Source organism: Bombyx mori, chromosome 3 (genome assembly GCF_030269925.1).
Source record: "Bombyx mori chromosome 3, ASM3026992v2".
Taxonomy (NCBI): Eukaryota; Metazoa; Arthropoda; class Insecta; order Lepidoptera; family Bombycidae; genus Bombyx; species Bombyx mori.
The window spans coordinates 11996895-12020366 of NC_085109.1; the positions used below are offsets into that span (position 1 = coordinate 11996895).

The 23472-nt window shown below is 39.5% G+C and overlaps 2 long non-coding RNA genes across 2 annotated transcripts in view; both read left to right on the forward strand.

The window, feature by feature from the left end:
• The first annotated feature begins 2203 nt into the window (after positions 1 to 2203).
• The window catches only part of LOC134201832 (uncharacterized), a 45306-nt gene continuing 24037 nt past the window's right edge, over positions 2204 to 23472 (forward strand). The window contains exon 1 of the long non-coding RNA XR_009977089.1: positions 2204 to 2298. This is a non-coding gene — a long non-coding RNA (uncharacterized LOC134201832). The remainder of the gene's footprint in view (positions 2299 to 23472) is intronic.
• LOC134201826 (uncharacterized) lies at positions 14638 to 15799 on the forward strand. Its single transcript, XR_009977081.1, has 2 exons — positions 14638 to 14844; positions 15043 to 15799. It is a non-coding gene; the product is annotated as an uncharacterized LOC134201826 (long non-coding RNA).

Below are 23472 nucleotides of genomic sequence, written 5' to 3' on the forward strand. Positions count from 1 at the left end.
CAATATGTTTATTTACCATTCCCCTTCATTACATGCCTAAATCATATCAAAATTAATCAAACTTTTGCACACACGCCATTTTGCAATGCCTTTGTATCGGCAATACTTGCCACCCTAAAAAAAGTCACAGTAAACATTGCGCAAATCAAAAATTTTATGCACCAAATTCATTTATTTCTTAGAATTCGATAATGTTTTCGGTGAAGATCTAAAAAGATAACAGCCACATCCGTAGACATGAACATAATCGTACTTTCTTAATGGGTGAGCTACTGGAATTAGTTTATGGCTCATAATCGGACCACGGCGCCGCGGAGGCGTTCCAACAAATACGCCAATACCACGTTACCGATAACCGGCCCGAAAACAAACAAAACTATACTTTAACGTAATGGAATAAGGATGTACATTACGTGTTCGGTTGAATTTAGTTTGTCGTCGATCCAATGGGCTTTTATGAAGCAAGCTTCTCACACTACAGGTGTTTTTATACCTACAAAACGATAGAAAAGTGCTAAGACAGCCCTGCCCGCCTACACCTGATTGAAGTTTTAATTGCTCGGGACCTATTGAGATAAAAAAAAAGATTTGTTTTGAGTTCCGTAACTAAATTGCGAGGAATGCTATTTATATGTTTCTAAAATATGTAGTCTTGATACTCCATCTAACTAAGGGTTAAAAGAAATAACTGGTACTTATGAATGTGAATATATTATTATACTACTACGTGCAATCTAGTTCAGTTGAAAATAAGAGGCCATTAGTTGTTTCAAATTGTAATATTTTTACACATCAAAAATAAAACACTGACCGTTAAAAAGAACAATGAAATGCATTCATTTGGTGCGTATTATTTACCTACCTAAAGTGTTAAAAGAGGTGTTAACTCAAAGGTTCCGCCATCAGCCCTCTCAAACGTTCAATAAGTCGATCTCAGCATGAGATAAACCCTTCTCAGATTCCCTTCGCATTGATCGCGATAACAAACTGGCGCCAAATTTCACAGAAATCGAAGGCATAGTTAACGTAGCACCTATAGTAATGTAGACCTTACGTAAGTTGTTCTTTATCATCTTGGGATTACGAATATTTTTTTTTATATTACACAACAAACGAGCTGTCATAGCCTCAAAATATGAGATCGAAGACTTATTTAAATTGGAATATTTTCTATGCACGCAATTACGGAATGTACGGTGGTATCAACCCACAGAACACCCTCGCAAAACAGCTTACCAAACTCAAATCTATAGAACTTCGTATGAATTTAATATAGGAAAGAACTCGGATCACTATGGCCGCAAGTGCATCAAGATTAGATTAGATTTCGTCATTTACTCAATGTACTTTTAGTACTGAGTTCAAAGATCACATTAATTGTAAACTAAGATTACTATAGTAATATTTTTCACTTAACAAAAACAGGTGTTTATTTAAAGTTAACAACAAAAATTTCATTCATATTAATGCTATTTTCAATTTAAATTATAGATAGGTTTGTTTGTTTAAAGTCTAAATTTTTCAATCGAAGTTGGGACTTAAATTTTTTTGGAAGCTTGATTTGATGAGACCGGTTATTACCGGAATTTCTTGGTACGTTAATATCGTTCTGAAATGAGTTTATGATGACCGTTGTCGGTGTAAAAATTCAGCCGGTAAAGTCGCATAGCATTCGCACGGTCCGTTCGACATTTAATGTATGAGAAGTCGTGATGTTTGACTTTCACCGAATACACATTAACCAATATGGCGCCGTCTTGGTGCTGTATCGATACGTTTAATGTTGTTTTATAAATGTTTGATTAATTACTGAGACTTAAATATAATGTGTTATTTCATTATTAAATGTATAAAACTTTTTTGTGTATTTAGTCTCATGATCCGTTTTGAAAATTACTTTTTAAAATCAAAATTCGATCTTGTTTAAGATGTTTAATCTGTGCAAAGTCAATACAATAAAATAACAATTGACCACCATTTTACTGAGATTATATTTCGTCCCATATTATCTCATCTCATTTCATTTAATTTCATCCCAGTTGATTAATGTCTCAAATTAATCATCTTCATTTCATTTCATTTTATTTCACTTCATATGATCATTTTGCATAAAAATAAGAATATAAATTAAAATAAGACATGACCTAAAGGTCTTAGTTACCAGGTCATAAAACCCCTTAAAAATAATAATAAAATCACAATTGAAAAGGAATTAATGAACAAATCGAAATAACAAGTAAGTAATTATTCGTCCGTGATCATGAAAAAAGTATTCGAAACGCCGGAAATAATATCGAGGTATGAAAGACGAAATTTTTACAACTTTACAGAAGTGTCATTTAAGTTTAAAAATTTGAAAAAAATTTAATGAAGCTATTTTAATGAATTTAATGAAGTTTCAAGAACTTCAATTAAAAACTTGGAACTTTAATGCTATTGTCAAATAAAACGCCCGTTTAATTACAAAGATAAATGTCGTCTGAACTAAATACCCCTCGATATAACGACAACTACAACAAAACGTGAGATTCAACCGTAAAAGTAGATTTAATTACAACGTAACTGCACTTAATGCTGATCAGCATTGTAATGAGAATTGGCTCAACGTGATCCAAGACCCCGTGAGTTCCCGTGATCCCGCTTGTCACGTTCACACACGACGCCGCTCTGACGACGCGAGGCGCCGGTCTGTCGCCGTTGTTACCTACAAGCCACTCACTTTACTTATATGTAGTTAATTAGAATATATTACTTGCATGCGCATATGCATCATTAATGTCCCACGGTTATATATGTATGGGTTTTTATTGATAATTAAAATGTTTGTGCCTACTGATTTGATTTTAATATTCGGTACTTTTCCTATAAATTGTAATGTTAATGTTTATTTGAGTTTTTGCGGGACGGAAACCTAGCGTATGTTTTTTGAGTCAAATTCGGTTTAAATTAGTAAGCAGACCTACCAGAATATTGGAACTTTTACCTTCTTTCGGTGAGTCTTCTTGCCTGACACTGCTTAGTGCAATTAAGATGATGTGCACAAAGCGATCTAACTGCGCATTCCAAGTGTACTTTTAATGCATTCGAAGGCAGTCGTTATCGACTATCAAATTTGCTAGTGACCTTATGAGACGCAATGACATAAAAATGTAAAAAATAAAACATAAATGAAATATAGGAGACTTCATTATATTACTTATTAATTGATGTATGAACTAATGATGTGTTTTTTTTTCTTCTAAATACGATATTAATTAAAATTAGCTAACTCATGTTTTATTCAAGATTAAAGAAAAATAATATTCTTTGAAATCCAACAGACCTTCGGTAGACAAAAAAATTATTTTATTCACGACTTTATGTGTGTGCTCCCGCACATAACTAGACTTCGTAGTAACGTAAATAAAAAATTCAGATCGATTGCTTTTCTAAGAATATACAATCGATGGGCTGAAATGAAACAATACATCTTATAAATAAATATGTACCTACTACTAAAATCGATAAATATTGTAAAATCGATTATTATGAATGCGTTATCGAAACGTAGTTTTTTATCGTTTTCATCGTCCCTCATGACGTACAGAGGGGCTATTGTCGCCAACTGAACAAACACTGAAGCACAGCATAGTCAAGCGGAGGAACATTCCGATTTGAGCAACCGACGCGCGTGGACGTGCTCATTGTTTTGTCGGAAGTGACTACCGGTGATAATAGATCATTGTTCGTGGCACATCTGTGGCCCAAGTGTTTCTCGGAATTTGTACCTGCGCCTAATTGCAAGGCATTGCCGCCCGGGAACTGTGCAGTGGTTCTATTCACTCTAATTCTATTCTACTTATTCTATTCACTAAAATTTCTAAAATTCCTAGAATCGCTTCGGCCAATTTAGTGTTACCGACGCAGGGGCCTCGCCGCAAGGCGAGCGCGTGTTTAAGTCCCGGGGCCGCCCCCCCCGGGCGAAAATCACGTAAAGATGGAGGAAAAACTTTTCATCGACTTCATTCGGGAAAAATATCCGTCAATCGCGCCCGAATTCGAAGCCTATAGGGCCTCATTTGGTAATTATTCTCCCCCCGCATCTCTCGCCGCCGTCGCCAAACATGCCTCGCAGGCATGCCTCGCGTGCCCCGCCGCCGGTCCGTGTTCAAGCGCACGTACGCACGCCGCCGCCGTAGCGTCTAACGCCCCCGCCCCCGCTGCCCCCGCGCCCGCGTCAATCACGTCAGTTTCGTCCGTCGCGACCTCAATAGCGTCTAGTTCAGGCTCCGATACCGAATCGGAGATGGACTTCGAGTCCGCGACTAGCCCTCAACCCGGAACCTCGGATGGGTTCCAAACTGTAACGCGCGGTAAAAAGCGTACTCGCGTCGTGGAGTCCCGGAGCTCCATGACGAAGCAAACCAAGTCCGCGACCGCCTCCCGACCGCAGGTAGTCGTAACGCCGGAGTCGGACTCCGCCCGCCGCGTAATCCCACCGCCGCGCCCAAAAACCGCGCCCGCGCCTAAAACAGTTGTCCCGCCCCCGCTGATACTCCAGGAGAAGTCAGCGTGGAATCGCGTATCCCAGGCCCTTCAGGCCAACAAAATTAATTATACCCATGCGCGTAACGTCGCGCATGGGATTCAGATTAAGGTCGCAACGCCGGGCGACCATAGGGCCCTCTCTGCTTACCTCCGAAAGGAGAACATAGGTTATCACACCTATGCTCTTCAGGAGGACCGCGAACTCCGCGTAGTGATACGTGGAGTCCCCAAGGAACTCGACATAGACTACGTAAAGGAGGATCTGATCGGTCAGTCCCTCCCAATAATTAGTGTGCACCGGATGCACAGCGGACGCGGCAGACAGCCGTACAATATGATTCTCGTCGCGCTAGAATCAACCCCGGAGGCAAAGAAAAGAATCTCATGTCTCAAAACGATATGCGGCCTCTCCGGGGTCACCATCGAAGCCCCCCATAAACGTGGTACTCCCGGGCAGTGCCACAGGTGCCAGCTCTATGGCCACTCAGCGCGTAATTGCCACGCGCGCCCCCGCTGCGTGAAATGCCTCGGCGATCACGCAACCACAGAATGTTCGCGTGTTAGGGAAACCGCGACGGAACCCCCAAGCTGTGTCCTATGCCTTAAGCAAGGGCACCCGGCAAACTACCGCGGATGTCCTAGGGCTCCGCGTAAACGCCTGAACCACCCAGCCCTCCGAACCGTCGACCCAAAGACTTCGGCGCCTTCAGTGCCGAAACCAGCCTTCGTACCGGCTGCGGTTCCCACCGTCTCGGCGTGGAAAAAACCGCTGCCGTATACGAAGGAGGGAACACAAAACGTACCCCAGCTCCCGCCTGCGACACGTCACGCGCCTCAGCCCCTGCTCGCACCTCGCCCCGCGCCCGCGTACCGCCCCCCGCAACCCTCAGTCGTCAACGACTTCGCGCTCGTGCGCGACTTCGTCACCGCGGTAAACTTTGACCGTCTGCGATCGTTCGCAGATGCTATCCGTAGGTCGGTAACCCCCGAACAGCGGCTCGCGGCCGCTTTCGATCACATGGACGTCTACGAGTCCGTGTCTCGCACGTTATAAAAATTCTTTACCGGTAATCAATGCCGCAAAAAGGTAGAGAAAAACCGTATTCCCTTACGTTAGCATTCTACAATGCTAACGGACTCGCGCGGCAACGCGATCAAATTTTCGAATTCCTCCGCGATAATCTTGTAGATATTTTGTTAGTGCAGGAGACCTGTCTGAAGCCCTCGCGTCGTGACCCGAAAGTCGCGAATTACGTCATGGTTAGGAATGACAGACTCACCGCCTCCAAAGGCGGGACTGCCATTTACTATAGGCGGGCTCTGCACGTTGTTCCTCTCGATACTCCCTCGCTCTTACATATCGAGGCGTCAGTGTGCCGTATCTCGCTGACGGGACACCAGCCGATCGTCATCGCATCCGTTTATCTCCCCCCGGACAAGCCCCTCCTGAGCAGTGACATCGAGTCACTGTTTGGCATGGGAGACTCCGTCATCCTGGCAGGCGATTTAAATTGCCACCACACTAGGTGGAACTGCCATCGTACGAACGTTAACGGTAGGCGTCTCGACGCGTTTATAGACGACCTCACTTTTGAAGTAGTCGGTCCCCCAACTCCAACATGTTATCCGTATAACATCGCGCTCCGTCCGAGCACTATAGACCTGGCATTGCTTAGGAACGTAACTCTGCGCTTACGTTCCATCGAAGCACTGTCAGAGCTCGACTCAGACCACCGACCTGTCCTTATGCAGCTCGGTCGCCCTCACAACCCAGCCACTGTTACGAGGACCATGGTGGATTGGAATAAGCTGGGCACGTGCCTAGCCGAAGCCGCTCCGCCAATCCTCCCTTACGGCCCGGATTCGAATCTATCCCCCGAGGACACCGTCGAATCCATAAACATCATTACCGATCACATCTCTTCCGCGATCATTAGATCTTCAAAAGAAGTCGATGTGGAGGACAGCTTCCACCGCATCAGACTGTCCTCCGAACTTAGGAATCTCTTAAGAGTTAGGAACGCGGCAATCCGGGCCTACGATCGTCTTCCCACGCATTCAAACCGGATTCGGATGCGTCGTCTACAACGCGAAGTCCACTCCCGCCTAAGTGACGCGCGTAACGATAATTGGCATAGTTATTTAGAACAACTCGCGCCCTCCCACCAAGCATACTGGCGACTAGCTAGGACTCTCAAATCCGAAACTACCGCTACTATGCCTCCCCTCGTACGCCCTTCAGGCCAACCACCGGCATTCGATGACGATGACAAGGCTGAGCTGCTGGCCGATGCACTGCAAGAGCAGTGCACCACCAGCACTCAACACGCGGACCCCGAACACACCGAGTTAGTCGACAGGGAGGTCGAGCGCAGAGCTTCCCTGCCGCCCTCGGACGCGTTACCCCCCATTACCACTGACGAAGTTAGAGACGCGATCCACAACCTCCAACCTAGGAAGGCACCCGGCTCCGACGGCATCCGCAACCGCGCGCTAAAACTCTTGCCAGTCCAACTGATAGCAATGTTGGCTACAATTTTAAATGCCGCTATGACGCACTGCATCTTTCCCGCGGTGTGGAAAGAAGCGGACGTTATCGGTATACATAAGCCGGGCAAACCGACAAACGAAACTTCTAGTTACCGTCCGATTAGTCTCCTCCCGACGATAGGAAAAATTTACGAACGGCTCCTTAGGAAACGCCTCTGGGATTTTGTTACCGCGAACAAAATTCTCATAGACGAACAGTTCGGATTCCGCTCTAAACACTCGTGCGTACAACAAGTGCACCGCCTCACGGAGCACATCCTGATAGGACTAAATAGGCGTAAACAAATCCCGACCGGCGCCCTCTTCTTCGACATCGCGAAGGCGTTCGACAAAGTCTGGCACAACGGTTTAATTTACAAACTGTACAACATGGGAGTGCCAGACAGACTCGTGCTCATCATACGAGACTTCTTGTCGAACCGTTCGTTTCGATATCGAGTAGAGGGAACTCGTTCTCGTCCCCGTCAACTGACTGCCGGAGTCCCGCAAGGCTCCGCGCTCTCCCCGTTATTATTTAGTTTGTATATCAATGATATACCCCGGTCTCCGGAGACCCATCTAGCGCTCTTCGCCGATGACACGGCTATCTACTACTCGTGTAGGAAGATGTCGCTGCTTCATCGGCGACTCCAGATCGCAGTAGCCACCATGGGACAGTGGTTCCGGAAGTGGCGCATCGACATCAACCCCACGAAAAGCACAGCGGTGCTCTTCAAAAGGGGTCGCCCTCCGAATACCACTTCGAGCATCCCACTCCCTAATAGGCGCGCAAACACCTCCGCCGTTAGCCCCGTCACTCTCTTTGGCCAGCCCATACCGTGGGCCTCGCAGGTCAAATACCTAGGCGTCACCCTCGACAGAGGGATGACATTCCGTCCCCATATTAAAACGGTACGCGACCGTGCCGCCTTCATATTAGGACGTCTCTACCCTATGCTTTGCAAGCGAAGCAAACTGTCCCTCCGTAATAAGGTAACTCTCTACAAAACTTGCATACGCCCCGTTATGACGTATGCAAGCGTAGTGTTCGCTCACGCAGCCCGCACCAACTTGAAGCCCCTTCAGGTTATTCAATCCCGATTCTGCAGGATAGCCGTCGGAGCACCATGGTTCCTGAGGAACGTGGATCTCCACGATGACCTGGAGCTTGACTCTGTCAGTAAGTATCTACAGTCGGCATCGCTGCGCCATTTTGAGAAGGCGGCACGACATGAGAACCCTCTCATCGTAGCCGCTGGAAATTACATACCCGACCCAGTAGACCGAATGGTAAACCGTCGACGTCGCCCAAAGCACGTCATTACGGATCCTCCTGATCCATTAACGGTGCTCTTAGGCACCACAAGCACCGGTCACCGTCCTCGTCGAACCCGTCGCTTGCGACGAAGGGCTCGACGAGCGAACTAACCCATAGACACAGCCCACTGAGTTTCTCGCCGGATCTTCTCAGTGGGTCGCGTTTCCGATCCGGTGGTAGATTCTGCGAAGCACTGCTCTTGCTAGGGTCAGTGTTAGCAACTCTCCGGTTGAGCCCCGCGAGCTCACCTACAAACGTTAGGGTGAAGCTGAAATAGCCTCTCAAGGCTATCAGCATAGGTAGGAAAAAAAAAAAAAAAAAAAAGTCAAGCGGAGTCAAAATAATCCATTGTTTCATTAGCGTAGACTCAACATCGCACCTGGGAGTCACGTGCTGACAATCAAACTCCCTCTGTCAAAGGGCATCCCTAATTTTAAATATTATCTGCGTTTTAGTATTGGCGCGAAAATGATTGACATTAGATGTTTACAGTTTCAAAAAAGTATTTTACTAACACAATACTTTAATTTTGTTGCTATATTACCGTAGATGGGCAGACGAGGTTACGGATCATCTGATATTAAGCGAATTCTCGATCGCAATCGACGAGTTCGAGTCTTATCGTTTTAGTCGTTTATTATAGTTTTGTTTTTAATTTTAGAACCCAATTCATTTGAATGTGTCTTCAGCCTCCAAGAAAAATAATTGAGCATTTATTTTATATCTACGCATTTCATATAATATACGGTATGCAAAAGCAGTCTTAACAAATGTTTACAATTCGAACACAGCATTGTCTATGGTAAGATTTTTTTGCGCTCTAATCTCCCAAACGATGTTTAATGTATTTCGCCACCTGGTCACTTTAGAAAAATTGCATCGCCCTGACATTTTGTCAGCAGTCATTTGTCGTAATCCGCTAAAAGAACGGGCTTAAATAAAACATAGACTGTAACTGAATAATTCTATGCCTTTTCGTAGTAAAAAACTATTCAGTCATTGAAAAATTCAGCGCATTATCTATGTTTGAACGGAACTAGGTACAGTTGAGTAGAAAATTTTTATGTGTAACGATTTATCAAACGGTCAACTTTTAGAATAATGTTTACGTCTCTGTTCTCAAACTTTTTGGAACAATTTAAAAATAAGCGTCGTCACCAGTGGTGTCAGCGTGAAATAATAATACTTACTTACAGTCAAGTAAAAACTACTTTTATGGCTTAATCTCTGTTTAATTACATTCTTTAATTAGGTTATTTTTGACGTGTCAAATACTTTACCTTTTTTGTACTCAAAAAACAAACACGGTGCTTGTTATTCATCGACGTTGGAATATTATACTACTCGTAATTTTGAATAGAAACGTTGAAAATAATATATTATAATGACAATTAACAAATCGCGAATTTAAGCCGTATATATAATTTGAATTGTATCTACGACTCGCGATATACAGATAGGGACTCGGATCTGAGATCGTAGTCGGACCCCATAGTGCGGGGATCCGTGTGCTTAGTGCGAGATTTATAACTTCTCGATCGCGTAAAAGTTAACTCAAATTTCTTTCGAGTTGGAACAGCTTCCCTTCGTTTGCCGCTAGGGGCGCTGTTCCAACTCCAAACTTGACTTATACAATATATTTTTTTAATTCGTACTAAGCACACAGGTTCACTAACTTTGAAACCAATGAGATTAAGTCGTAAAAGTATTTTTGAATCGTTCAATTTTCAACGAAAATATATAAAATTCTCGAAACGAGTTAGCAAAAAGACTACGATGACGCGACGTATGAAAAAAAAAAAGAAACAAAAAAGGCCGAATAAAGATTTAAAAGCCGAAACATGACGTATTTGCCCGCGGATTTTAGGAGGTGATTGTATCTCTGTTTAGCATCGACCCGGGTTAATGCCATGTAAAACATCCAAATGTAATGATTTTCAATGTAAGCCATTAATCTAATACTTGTTTTGCTTATAACTGCATGTATTTTGCCGAGCCTATACTGTCTTCCGTATAAGCTATTTGTAACCGCGACCCCGATATGTCCATTTTTATGTGATTTTTCATTATAAATTAGTATTCATTGGGATGTTTTCATATAGTATTTCGTTCATCTTACCGTTGGAGGATTGATCTTTGTAAAATGTGCGTGGTCAGATTAGATGTTACAGTAATTACATTGGTACTTTGATTTTAATTGTATTTGCAAATAAACTATGATAATTTGTTTTCAATCACGTGCTTAAATAGAAATGAATTTTGATAAATTACATTTAGGTTTGTAGGGCGTGGCTCTGAGTCGACATGGATTAGTCCTTCCTTTAATATTTTTTTTTATTGTTTAGATGGGTGGACGAGCCCACAGCCCACCCGGTGTTAAGTGGTTACTGGAGCCCATAGACATCTACGACGTAAATGCGTCCCCCACCTTGAGATATAAGTTCTAAGGTCTCAAGTATAGTTACAATGGCGTATAGTGTTCTTAAGGTCTCAAGTACACATATAGTGTCAAATTCTATTTCTTTTTCCTACCTGATCGCTGGTAGCCTAGGGAGTTATTCCAACTAAGCGCGTACTGGTAATTGAGCTCACGGGCCAACCTGAGAGAATTTGCTAACACTAGCCCTAGCAAGAGTAATGCTTCGCTGAACCTACCGCCGGGTCGGAATCACAACCCACTGAGAAGATCGACGAAAAACTCAAATGGTTAAAATGTTAACATTTTCAAATATTTAACAGCCGCTGAGGCTTAAGATTGGTAGCAATAAAATATTATAAAATTATTAAAAATTATTCCCCTTTTAATTAACTAAACACTACCTATTCGAAATATGGCCATATTTCTTCAAAATGCCGAATTGACGGCAACGGTCGCAAGGCGTGACCTCGCTGAGGCGCCTGCGAGTCGATAATATAAATCAACAAAAAAAAAATTAATCTCGCAAGCGACAAACTTGCGATCGAGGCTCCAGATGGTGTACTCGTCAACCCACATGTTAATCACTAGTTACCGAGGGTTGAACTCATAGTAAATTACACACTCGACACATATTTATTGTTAAATAATAGCACACGAAACGAGATACTAAGCTTTACTTACATAAAAGAACTTAAAAAAATTCACTAGTTTTAAGTGGTGGTAGAACCTCTTGTGAGTCCGCGCGGGCAGGTACCACCACCCCGTCTATTTCTGCCGTGAAGCAGTAATGCGTTTCGGTTTGAAGGGTGGGGCAGCCGTTGTAACTATACTTGAGACCTTAGAACTTTTATCTCAAGGTGGGTGATGCATTTACGTTGTAGACGTCTATGGGCTCCAATAACCACTTAACACTGTGAGCTCGTCCACACATCAATGCAATAAAAATAAAAAAAATACGCCGAAATATCCAATAAGAAAATCCTCGAACCGTCCATGTAAATGTGCGTTTACACGTTTATCTTTTAATTAATTCGTTTTAAGTTTAAATTAAACATATCAATGATAAAGGCGATGTTTGGCGCCGCTTAAAAATGTGGAAGCGCCGCGCCGTTCTCCCGGAGCTCGGAAACGTGTTGCAGCCAAGCGCCGCTCAACTTATTCGGCAAATCATTTGAAACACAATCACGGATTCAGACTTGTGTTATATCTTATACCTTTAAACGAGCAATTCTTGTATGTGTATATATAATCTAAATCTCGGAAACGGCTCCAACAATTTTCATAAAATTTAGTATACAGGGGATTTCGGGGGCGATAAATCGATCTAGCTACGATTTACATATTTTCAGAATGTTGTTTTATTCATGTTTTCAATAATCAACTCTTCCCGACATCTGTTGGCGAATAATAATACTATTTTTCTTAATTGAGGGCAACCAACCGCTTTAGAGACACAACAAGATGGCGTTATCAAAAAAAAACCGAGTAAAGCTCGGTCATTATCTAATAGCAAATTAACGCGAATGAGTCGATGGCGCGCGCGGAACGCTGTGACGCGCGCCTCTCAACTAAACAATAACATCACCATGCTTTTAAGTTGCCAATAAGAAAATCAAGCTATAAGATAAACCAATTAGGTTACTTTTTACTATGTATGTATATCGATAGGTGAAAAGCTATTTAGATTAAGCGACATTTTTGCCAATTTACAGGAGATCCATTTAAAATTTAATTTAATTTTGGAAAATATATCATCAGAAAAAAACTTCTTAATCTATTTGAATGGGTTAAATATAATTGAAGTTCAATTAATAACATCGAATTGTTGATGCTAATACAAAATTAAACGGAGGTTTAATTACAAAGATAAATGTCGCGTATTAAGCATAATACATTAAGCATAATCTAACACAGTGACTGGTATGGTGGCGGTTACTCAGTTAACATTATTTCATTATTTATTGTATTAGTTCCTTTATTAATTTTAATTTTATATTAGTAGTTGACAATTTGAATTTTAATAATTTTGATTCGGTTTCATTTGATTTGGTTTCATTTTTGTTTGTGTGTTTGTTTTTAATTATTCTGATAAATTGTAATTTTAATTTTATTGTATTTTGATTTAGATGTTATGTAAGTGTATGTGAAATTTTATGGGCTTAAGTTGCCTGAAATAAACGTATTTCATTCATTCATTCATTCATTCATTCATTCATTCATTCATTCATATAATGAAGACATTAAGCTGAATTTTTCTAAATCACCTACCGCATGCAACATAACAAAATGTCAATGAAGCGTTTCATCTTATTAGCCTAGTTCATATCCCGCGCCCCTAAAACATAAACTTAACATACAGTGTACATATTACAACGTAGAGCTATTAATGACTCGCAGCAGAAGCAACGCAACGTAGCGAACAAAATAAATAAATGAGTTCGGACGTCCTTACAAGGCCGTTTCGCTTGTTCACACTTCGTCAAATACGATGTGACGTTTCTTCAGTACGAGTGATCAATTGCCGCCTCCTTTAATGTAAAATATGTACATAATTACTTATAACGCACACATTTTATGAACATATTTGAAGGAACGCAACTGGAACGAGTGAAATTTTCATTTGTGTGCTTATTGCGAGTTTTTTAACGTTCTCGATCGCGTTAAAGTTAACTAAATTTTTTATGGAGTTGGAACAGCGCCCCTAGCGGCAGTAGCGGCAAACTTAGGAAAAAGTTTAAAAAATCTCACACGAAAACGTTTGTTTGACTTTGACAATTGAAAAGCAAAAATCTTTAAATGGTTTGTGTAGGAAGAATCGGCGTAGCCTCGATGTCGGGCTCTAGATAGGTTGTTAATAAAACATCTATTATAAAGACGTACAGTATGTCAAAGATACATTTTTTGCAAAATACATATCAGTCGGTCACTTGTGTCGTGTCATAGTAATTTTTATTGATTGTCCTAGTGAGCAGATGAGCATACGGCCCACCTGATGGTGAGTGGTTACTGTCGCTCACGGAGGTCAGCAATTTAAGCGGCAGACCCAAGCCGCCTACCGTTAAGTACTCTGAACTCTCAATTATAACTTTTCACACTATTTTAAAGATATAGATAGACATCCTAAAAAATTAAATGTTCGTTTGTATGCAACATATAAATAATATTCACAAAACAGAGTCTGAAAACTACCTTTTATATATACATAATATGTTTGTACATATATCGTCGAAATTAAGTTTTCTTCTTTAATCTTTAAGTAAGTAATGTTTAATGTTCCTATATTGATGACGGGAGAACTTAATGTTGTTTTTAAAATAAAAATAAGAAGCGTGTAAATCGGTTCGGCGCCGTCGAAAAGCAATAAATCCGATCTTTAGTTATTCTTAATTACAGGTGCTTTTTTCTTCTCGTGGCTTGATTTGATTCGCTGTAAAATTATTGGCAATACCCCCAAGCTTAAAAATGATTTCATTCTTCATTGTACATGTTTCGTAAAAGCAATAAACTTGCTCCCGAATATTGGATGCGTCTTCATCACGATAACTCGCAGTGCTGAACGCAGATTTTCAGTTTTTATGTCAAATGTATTTCCATGACCTTAGATGCGTAGGACTGCCAGTCGTTGCGCATATGCTAGCGGGTGATATCTTCGATATTCGACATAAAACAACAATGTGTAATGACAATCAAATTGAAATAATATATTTTAAAATTGAATGCGAATATGATCTCTTGAAAGGCGGTGTATATCAAATGATTTCAGTAAAGCAACACGAGATTTGCTCCGATGATGCGACGGTAAATTGTAATGAAGGGTTATCTAAAAAACATTTTAATATACGACCTTCGATCAATAATACTACTAGATTCGCGATTAGCGCTTCAAAAGCGGCCCGAAAAATAAGACCACAAATAAATTTGTGGTCTTATTTCAAATTAGTATGGTCCAATCATAGCCAACACTAAGACGTCAAAACGCTGCAATGCGCGTTCAAAAACTGAGTAAAAAACCACCGTAACACCAAGGTTTTGGAAGGAATATCTTTTTTTGGTAAATATATATTATTAAGTGTTTTTCATAAAATAATAAACACAATTATATTGTAAATAAAACACAATTTACGAATATTGTAATTGTTTGGCCAATGTTTGCAACAAGGCACCAACTATTGTAACAAACATCACCTATTCTTGGACAGGGAATGCATAGAGTAGTTTTGTTATTTTATAATGTTATTTTTGTTTGTAGATTTCCTAGTAGCCCCTTGTCGCTGTGCACAATGGATATATATTGTCGCAAAAGAAAGAGGAGAAGAAATATAGAACTCTTATAAACATTCTAGAATTGTTCAATGGTGGTGGCAAATCAATGCAAAAAAGTATTAAAAAAACTTTATATGTATGTGTAAATATTTTAAGCGTATATGCTGAAAAGGATTTGTTTTCTGGGGGAAACAAACACAGCCATAAAATAAGCCTAAATTAAACTGATTATAGAAAAATTCATTGATATAAGATTACATTATATTTGTAAAAAAGAAACCGCTCATATAAAAATGACTTCTAAAAGACAGCTTTATAACAAACTGAATCTGTTTAAAGGTAATTAAACCTACATTATTGTTTTAATTACTTCTGTATAAAGAATACGTGGAAAACATGTTTCGTGTTTCCTTTCATATTTTTTTTACTTTATTCAATTTTATTTTTTATCACCTATTTGTTGTAATAGCGGCAATGTAAAATATTATCTACTACTTTTTTGAATCGGTCAAAAATAGTTGCGACCATACAAAACAAACCTAAAACAAATATGTATATTCTGCAACTCTATGTCTTTCAATACTTACTGTGTTCTGAGCATTGAAATGTAATACCAAGAACTACATCTAGTTCCACAATACAATAAGCACGAAATTTTAAACAAATATTTTTAACCTTATAAATTAGGCTTTAAGTATCATTTTAGAATAAATATTTTTGTACTGATGACTTTTTATGTTCAAGTGACATTTTAAATTTATTCCATAATATTCTTTTTCTGACGAAAGGACCTAAATACATATATTTTGCAATGGTAATTAAACTTTATGTCTAAGTTTTAAGGTTTATAATAAACTGAAGTCGTTAACATTATTAATCTTTTTTCTAAGAAATGAAGATGTTTTCGTGTCTGCAAACGTGGCCACTGGAGCGTCTTATTTTTGTTCCTGATCCGTAATCTAGTACTATTATTGATCGAAGTATACGACCCAAAATAGTGAGTGAACTAATACTCTTTGGGTTCAAATTTGGGTTCAAAGCTCCAAACAGTTTGTGTACGTTTTGCGTCAAGTAAAATGTATTAGTACCTACGCGAAATTTTGGAGCCTCGGTCCAGAGACTATAAAACTGAACTCACTGAGTTACTCGCCGGATCACCCCCGATTACTCTCTTTAGTCAATCCATACCCTGGGCCAGGAAGGTCAAGTACCTGGGCGTTACCTGGTTGCATCGATGACATTCCGCCCGCATATAAAATCAGTCCGTGACCGTGCCGCGTTTATTCTCGGTAGACACTACCCCATGATCTGTAAGCGGAGTAAAATGTCTCTTCGGAACAAGGTGACACTTTACAAAACTTGCATAAGGCCCGTCATGACTTACGCGAGTGTGGTGTTCGCTCACGCGGCCCGCACACACATAGACACCCTTCAATCTCTACAATCCCGCTTTTGCAGGTTAGCCGTCGGAGCTCCGTGGTTCGTGAGGAACGTTGACCTACACGACGACCTGGGCCTCGAATCTATACAGAAATACATGAAGTCAGCGTCGGAACGGTACTTCGATAAGGCTATGCGTCATGATAATCGCCTTATCGTAGCCGCCGCTGACTACTCCCCGAATCCTGATCATGCAGGAGCCAGTCACCGTCGACGCCCTAGACACGTCCTTACGGATCCATCAGATCCAATAACCTTTGCACTAGACGCCTTCAGCTCTAGGAGCAGGCTTAGGGACCTCGGTAACCGTACTCGTCGAACTCGACAAAGAGTTCGCCGTGCAACCTAACCCATGAATCAGCTCGCTGAGTTTCTCGCCGGATCTTCTCAGCGGGTCGCGATTCCGATCCGGTAGTAGATTCATTCGCTAAGCAGCTACTCTTGAGTTGTTAGGTCTCCTTCGGAGGCGCTCGGGCAGTTGTTAGCAAATCCCACCCCTCCTGGCTGAGCCTTTGCTCGCCCACCTGTCCTGGTGAAACTGGAAAGACCTCCGGCCCACCAGTAATCCTTCAATCATAAAAAAAAAAAAAAAACTCGCCGGATCTCCTCAGTGGGTCGCGATTCCAATCCCGTGATAGATTTTACGAAGCAACGCTTTTGCTAGGGCGTTTTTTTTTTTTTTTTTTTTTTGCTTAGGATGGTTGGACGAACTCACAGCTCACCTGATATTAAGTGGTTACTGGAGCCCATAGACATCTACAACGTTAATGCCCTCCCACCTTGAGATATTACTTCTAAGGTCTCAGTATAGTTACAACGGCTATTCCACCCGTCAAACCGAAACGCATTACTGCTTCACGGCTGATATAGGCAGGCTGGCGGTACCTACCAGTGCGGACTCACAAGAGGTCCTGCCACCGGCAAACTCCCTCAAATTGAGCCCGTGTACTCACCTATCAGCCATAACCTAACTTTAATAGCTCCTTAGGCTGCCTAAGTATACCAAATTTCGAGTTAATCCGACGTTTTGAAGGGGGTCAAAATCATGTTCAAAGATTCCGTTACAAACATACATACGTCTGAAGCTAATAAAAGTGTATTAAAAATGATAATATTAATATACATAGTTTAATTTAGTTGTAAGCAATCGAATAGTAGGTACTATTAATACTTTTTCGTACGTTTTGATTTTATTCCCCACTCTAATGTAATCTCAAAGAGCCTTGAAGATTATGCTTATCAGCGGCCTGCGTTGTAGTTGTGAAAACTGTTAAAAAGCCGTTTCCTGCGGATGTTACGAAACAAAACATGAATGTAAGGCAAGAAAATGCTGTTGAATTTTCATTCATGCTAGCTTTTTTTGTAAGTCACATTATTTTAGAAGTTTTCGTTGACTCCCTGTGATTAATGTGAACGAATTTGGACCTATAACGTACATAGAAGTAAAATTTAAACGATGCAATGGAGGACGAAGCGGTTAGGGTTTTCAAGTTCACTTGACTTTATGTTATAAAAATCACTAAATACCTGTTTTAACACGTCTATAAGACTTCCCTTCAAATATCTTATAATGTGTATATATGTACATACGTTGAGCTTTTTTCTGTATCCGTAAGGGAAGCGTGGACAATATTTTGTTTCTATCGTTGACCACCTACCGCCTTCCTCCCTTTGTGTTTTTCGTCGAACCCACTGTGTCCGTACATCATGCCTTCGCATTAATATGCACGCCAAATATCAAAACTATTGTAACCCTATTCGGTAAATGAGAACTATCGATATTATAATGCGCACTGTCTGAAACTCTATGTTAATTTATAAGTAATTGATGTTTTTAAATAAATTTGAAAGAATTTGTCAGTGCAAAACCTAGTGTCATAATGATTATTAAAATTTAATTTTACAGATAACAAATTTAGGGACCGTTTAATTTTTAATCAACAAAATTATTGGTAAATATATGAATCTCTGAAAGGTGGTGGTGGTATTTACATTCCGCAGTTGGATACAAAATTTTATAGTGAAATATATACTTATTATGTACATATTGTGTCTGAATGACTTCCACTGTGAAGGAACTACATCGTGTGATGATATTCAAACCAAATAATTTTTGATTTACGTAATTACTGGTGGTAAGAAGCCCAGTAAAGTATTATTTAGCCTAGTCTTGCAGGGGTTAGCAAATTCACACAGGTTGAGCCTATGAGCTCACCTACCGGGCCGGACTTAAATGGAATAGCCCCTTAGGCTACCAGCCAATAGTTAAGGGGGAAAAAAAGGCGTCCGTTAACCTTTTAACACCAGATGAGACCTGAGCTTCGTCTACCCATCCAAGTAATAAATAAAAATGTTTCCCATTATTCTTTTTAGTAATTCTTTTCATAAATATTAATATGGCCATGTGCTACTTAAAAGACTGACACCTTAAAGATTTCCCACCATAACGTTTGACATCAGCTGTCAAAATTATCCTCCATCATTGTCCGAAGTGTAATCGACCCACATCTGTCATCCGTATGTCGGGTCTGTAGTGGTGTTTACGACTGCACTATTGTTTTATGGGGTACCACTTTCAATAATTGTTTTTTCTGTTGACATCTGTTACAAAGGTTTGCTGCAGCGGTAATGTTTATTGATCATAGACCCACAGTCTTTCCATAGACAATATTTTACGTGCTTAATAACAGAGTATGTGTGCCACATGCCAAATTACTATCATTAGGAAAAATGAATAATAAAATTCACGATATTCATCAGAAATATAAAATAAATATCTTTTGTTGTGAATGTGACTTTTAAATGACACTGAAAAATATTCGCAACAGGATTGAGAAATCTAGGTGACGGTCACGTTAAGCGAAATGGTCTGTCAACTCAACCGTCTGGGCCAAAAAAGTCAATTGGCGATGGGATGTTTACAAGTCCCATATGAAATATTAGTCTCGACTGTAGTTTGGCAGTAAAAATCTCATTATGAAAGTAAGTTACAAACAGTTTATCGGCATCCGGAGCGCACACGTGTTACGGCACACGTGAACTGCGCACTGTTTCAAAATATTGCCAGTCGTAAAAACTCTGAACGATAACAACTAAACGGAACCAACTTTAGAAAAAAAGTGGTTCGAATTGTTGTTATAAAAAATATACATACATATATCTTATTTTTATATACATATTTCCTATGTCTATCAAAATTTTCAACTTGGACTTAAAAATACTATACTAAAAATATGTACTATTGACTATAAGTATTCAAGCTATAATTATCACCGCGATTAATATAAAGTTTCAAAATCGATTCAATATTTTTTTTAATAAATTAAAAGTTTGCTGGCGCGTAAGTCTGCATTTAGCAGTCTTCATAATTAAACTTAAAAATCGTGAACATATTCGCACAGTGAACGACAAACTTAAAATAGTTGACGTAAAATTTCATCGAACACTGAAAATAGATACAAAAATATTATATAAAGGCGTTCTGGTGTCCTTGACCCTGAATCACCGAATCCTACTTGTAGGTTTGACGAGTAATATAAAACTAGAGACTGTGAAAATTTTGATACCTTACAATGCACGATAGATTTAGAGTAGTTTTTTTGGCCACACGAACCTCCGTGATTGCGGCATCGGGAAACCCCAACGATTACCGACATCATAACACATACGCCATAAGAATGCTCTATACTTCACAGCCAGACACTAATGCGAAAGACTAACTTCACTATTTTTGACTATACACGTTTTTTTATTAGAATTACGCTTATCACTGTCTATAATTCAATGAAGGAAGGTTAAAAACGGATTCTGTTTTGTTGTTTTTTGTCAATTACACAGAATAGTGTTCGTTTCTTTATTGAATATCAAAACAGTATTAAATCTCAAATATTTTTACTGCAGATTATCAGAAATGTAGATAGATAGATAATTCTTTAGGTTTCTATGTTAGGTGCGATAGTGTTTTTTTTTTTAATAGCATAGTTTTAAAGTGATCATTTTGCTAGTTAGTCTATTTAAACTTATGTCCTTATAATCACTCCTAATCGATAATAACGTGATTGTTATGAAAAATCATTCTCAAATATCCGTTGACTTCAAAAGCACAACCCAGTTAGTTAGTTAGTACAAGACGCGTATGACTACGATAGATTATCTAGCCTTTATATGTATAACACAATTGAGACGACTTCATCACTTCATCTTATAGAAGGTTCGTGAATTCGGATGCCTATCTAAAGAGATACAAAAAGCAGTTGTAGTAGGTACGATTGGAACCCTAAAGAGGGTCACAAATAGTATAATCGTTTTTCATAAAATTTTACGTTCAATATTATACGACCAAATTCAATTCAACTTTCACGTGTGCAATGGAGACATTTATTATAATTATTTTATATAATTAAAATAAAAATTTTAAGTACTTACCGATGTTTAGATGGCATCTAGTAAAGACGATCTTCATAATGCTACATATTAATACATTTCATCATACGCTACATACTACGGATTGCTATTGCGGAAAAGATATGTTTATATAATGAAAAATTGTCTAGTCATACGCGTCAAAAAACACTTACACGTAATCTGTTTGATGTATTTGGATGTTGATTATCTATGTAGCATACATAATCTGTTATCTTCAGGCATAAGAACTTGGGCCGGGCCTTGCATATTAAAATTTAGATTCATACATATATTCATTCGTAATTTCCGACATTTGCTTGAGAAATTGTAGTTAAAAAATAATAATCAAAAATAACTGGCCTATTTAGCAAACCGAACTAAAGATTAGTTTAATATATATTTTTTTCTATTTATACTGTTCTTGAACATTTTATTTATTTATTTATTTATACTTTATGCACAAAACAAAACTTGTACTTGTAGAGCGAAGTTATAAAAAATATTGTTATTTCATTGATGATTGATGCCGGTGCACATTCTTAAATAAGTCGGATGTCTTAAAGTCGATGAGAATGACGTTCAAAGACTTTGTTACATACAAACTTAACCATTTGACTGACATGTAGGTCTCCGGTGCCCTACATGACGCATTGAAGTAATTATGTCGATTTCTTTTATTTATTTTTATGCTTAGATTGGTGGACGAGCTGACAGCCCACCTGGTGTTAAGTGGTTACTGGAGCCTATAGTCATCTACAACGTAAATGCGCCACCCACCTTGAGATATAAGTTTTAAGGTCTCAAGTACAGTTACAACGGCTGCCCCGGCCTTCAAGCCGAAACGCATTACTGCTTCACGGCAGAAATAGGCGGGGTGGTGGTACCTACCCGTGCGGACTCACAAGAGGTCCTACCACCAGTAATTACGCAAACTATAATTTTGCGGGTTTGATTTTCATTACACGATGTTATTCCTTCACCGTGGAAGTCAATTGTGAACATTTGTGGAGTACGTATTTCATTAGAAAAATTAAATTCTTCTGTTACTAAGTAAATCTGTTACTAAGGCTCCGGAATATCCAGTAGATTCTGGGAAAGACGAACCCGAAGATACTGAGAATGAATCTATTTCTAAGATACCTAAAAGACTAAGACTTGCATTAAAAACACAAGAAGACAAAGTTAGGCAGTCCAGGCGCTTAGTAACAGAAAACGACATAATTACTTCAGTGCCCCGCGTAGGGCACCGATGACCTACGCGGCAGTCAAAGGGTTAACAAACATACCAATACGTACTACATAAATACCAAGCCAATAAAAGCATGTTAAAAAGATAATGTACACTTAATTACATTCCATTGCATTTAAAAATAACAGGGTTGGCAAATACTAAGAAAACGCAAAGAATATGGCTTTACACAACTCTTACTATGATATATTATCACTACCCATTTTTTGGCATACATATACTGGAACCAATTAACATCCGAACGTTTGAGTCGAGGTCTTAGTTACTTGGACATACTAGCTATCCCACCCTTCGGACTGACCACAGGCTGACTACAACGAAACTGGTACACCAGTTATACGAATGACCATAGTTATCATTTTGAGTAGTTTGGCAAATGTTTGACCAACACTAAACAAAGGTTTGCTAAGTCTGAAGATTATCCAAGTACAATTCGTATGAATTTCGTAACAGTTGTAAAGTCTATAGACGTTTTAGTTTTTAGGCCTGATATATTATTTTTTTATAGCTTAGATGTGTGGACGAGCTCACAGCCCACCTGGTGTTAAGTGGTAACTGGAGCCCATAGACATCTACAACGTAAATGCGCCACACACCTTGAGATATAGTTCTAAGGTCTCAGTATAGCCACAACGGCTGCCCCACCCTTCAAACCGAAACGCATTACTGCTTCACGGCAGAAATAGGCGGGGCGGTGGTACCTACCCGTGCGGACTCACAAGAGGTCCACCACCAGTAATATCCACTGCATAAATGACAATTTCTGTTTACACTTGACCATCGCACTAAAAAAGCATCGCGCTAGTTGACAGCCCTATCAATATTGCTCAAGAAATAATTAGGAGAACACGTAGTTAGGAGAATAGATAGGAAATATCTGCTGTGAATGGAGGGTGGGGAAACTGGGGCTGCGTATCATCTAAATAATAACTGAAATGGCCTATTAGCACGTAACAGTCTGAGACTTCGTTATTTTATTTACAAATTTTTATTATTGTATTTTATTCGATTTTAACAAGTTTCATACATAAAACTACCGTCATTATTTAAAGTCGCATATTTTATAGTAATAACATACATTGCAAATTATAATTGAAGTGGATTAACTAATTTTTTATAAAAAAAATATATAAAAAAATCATTTAATTTTTTTTTTTACTTTCAACGACTTATAAACATGCATTCTACAGTTTACGATAAAAAAATTAAATTAAAAATGAAATATAAATTTTGGTTAGAAAAGGACAAACTACACATTCCGTCTCTTCTAAATAAAGTGGATACTTTAAACTTTAAGGTAGGCGCTTTAAAGTATTATAACAA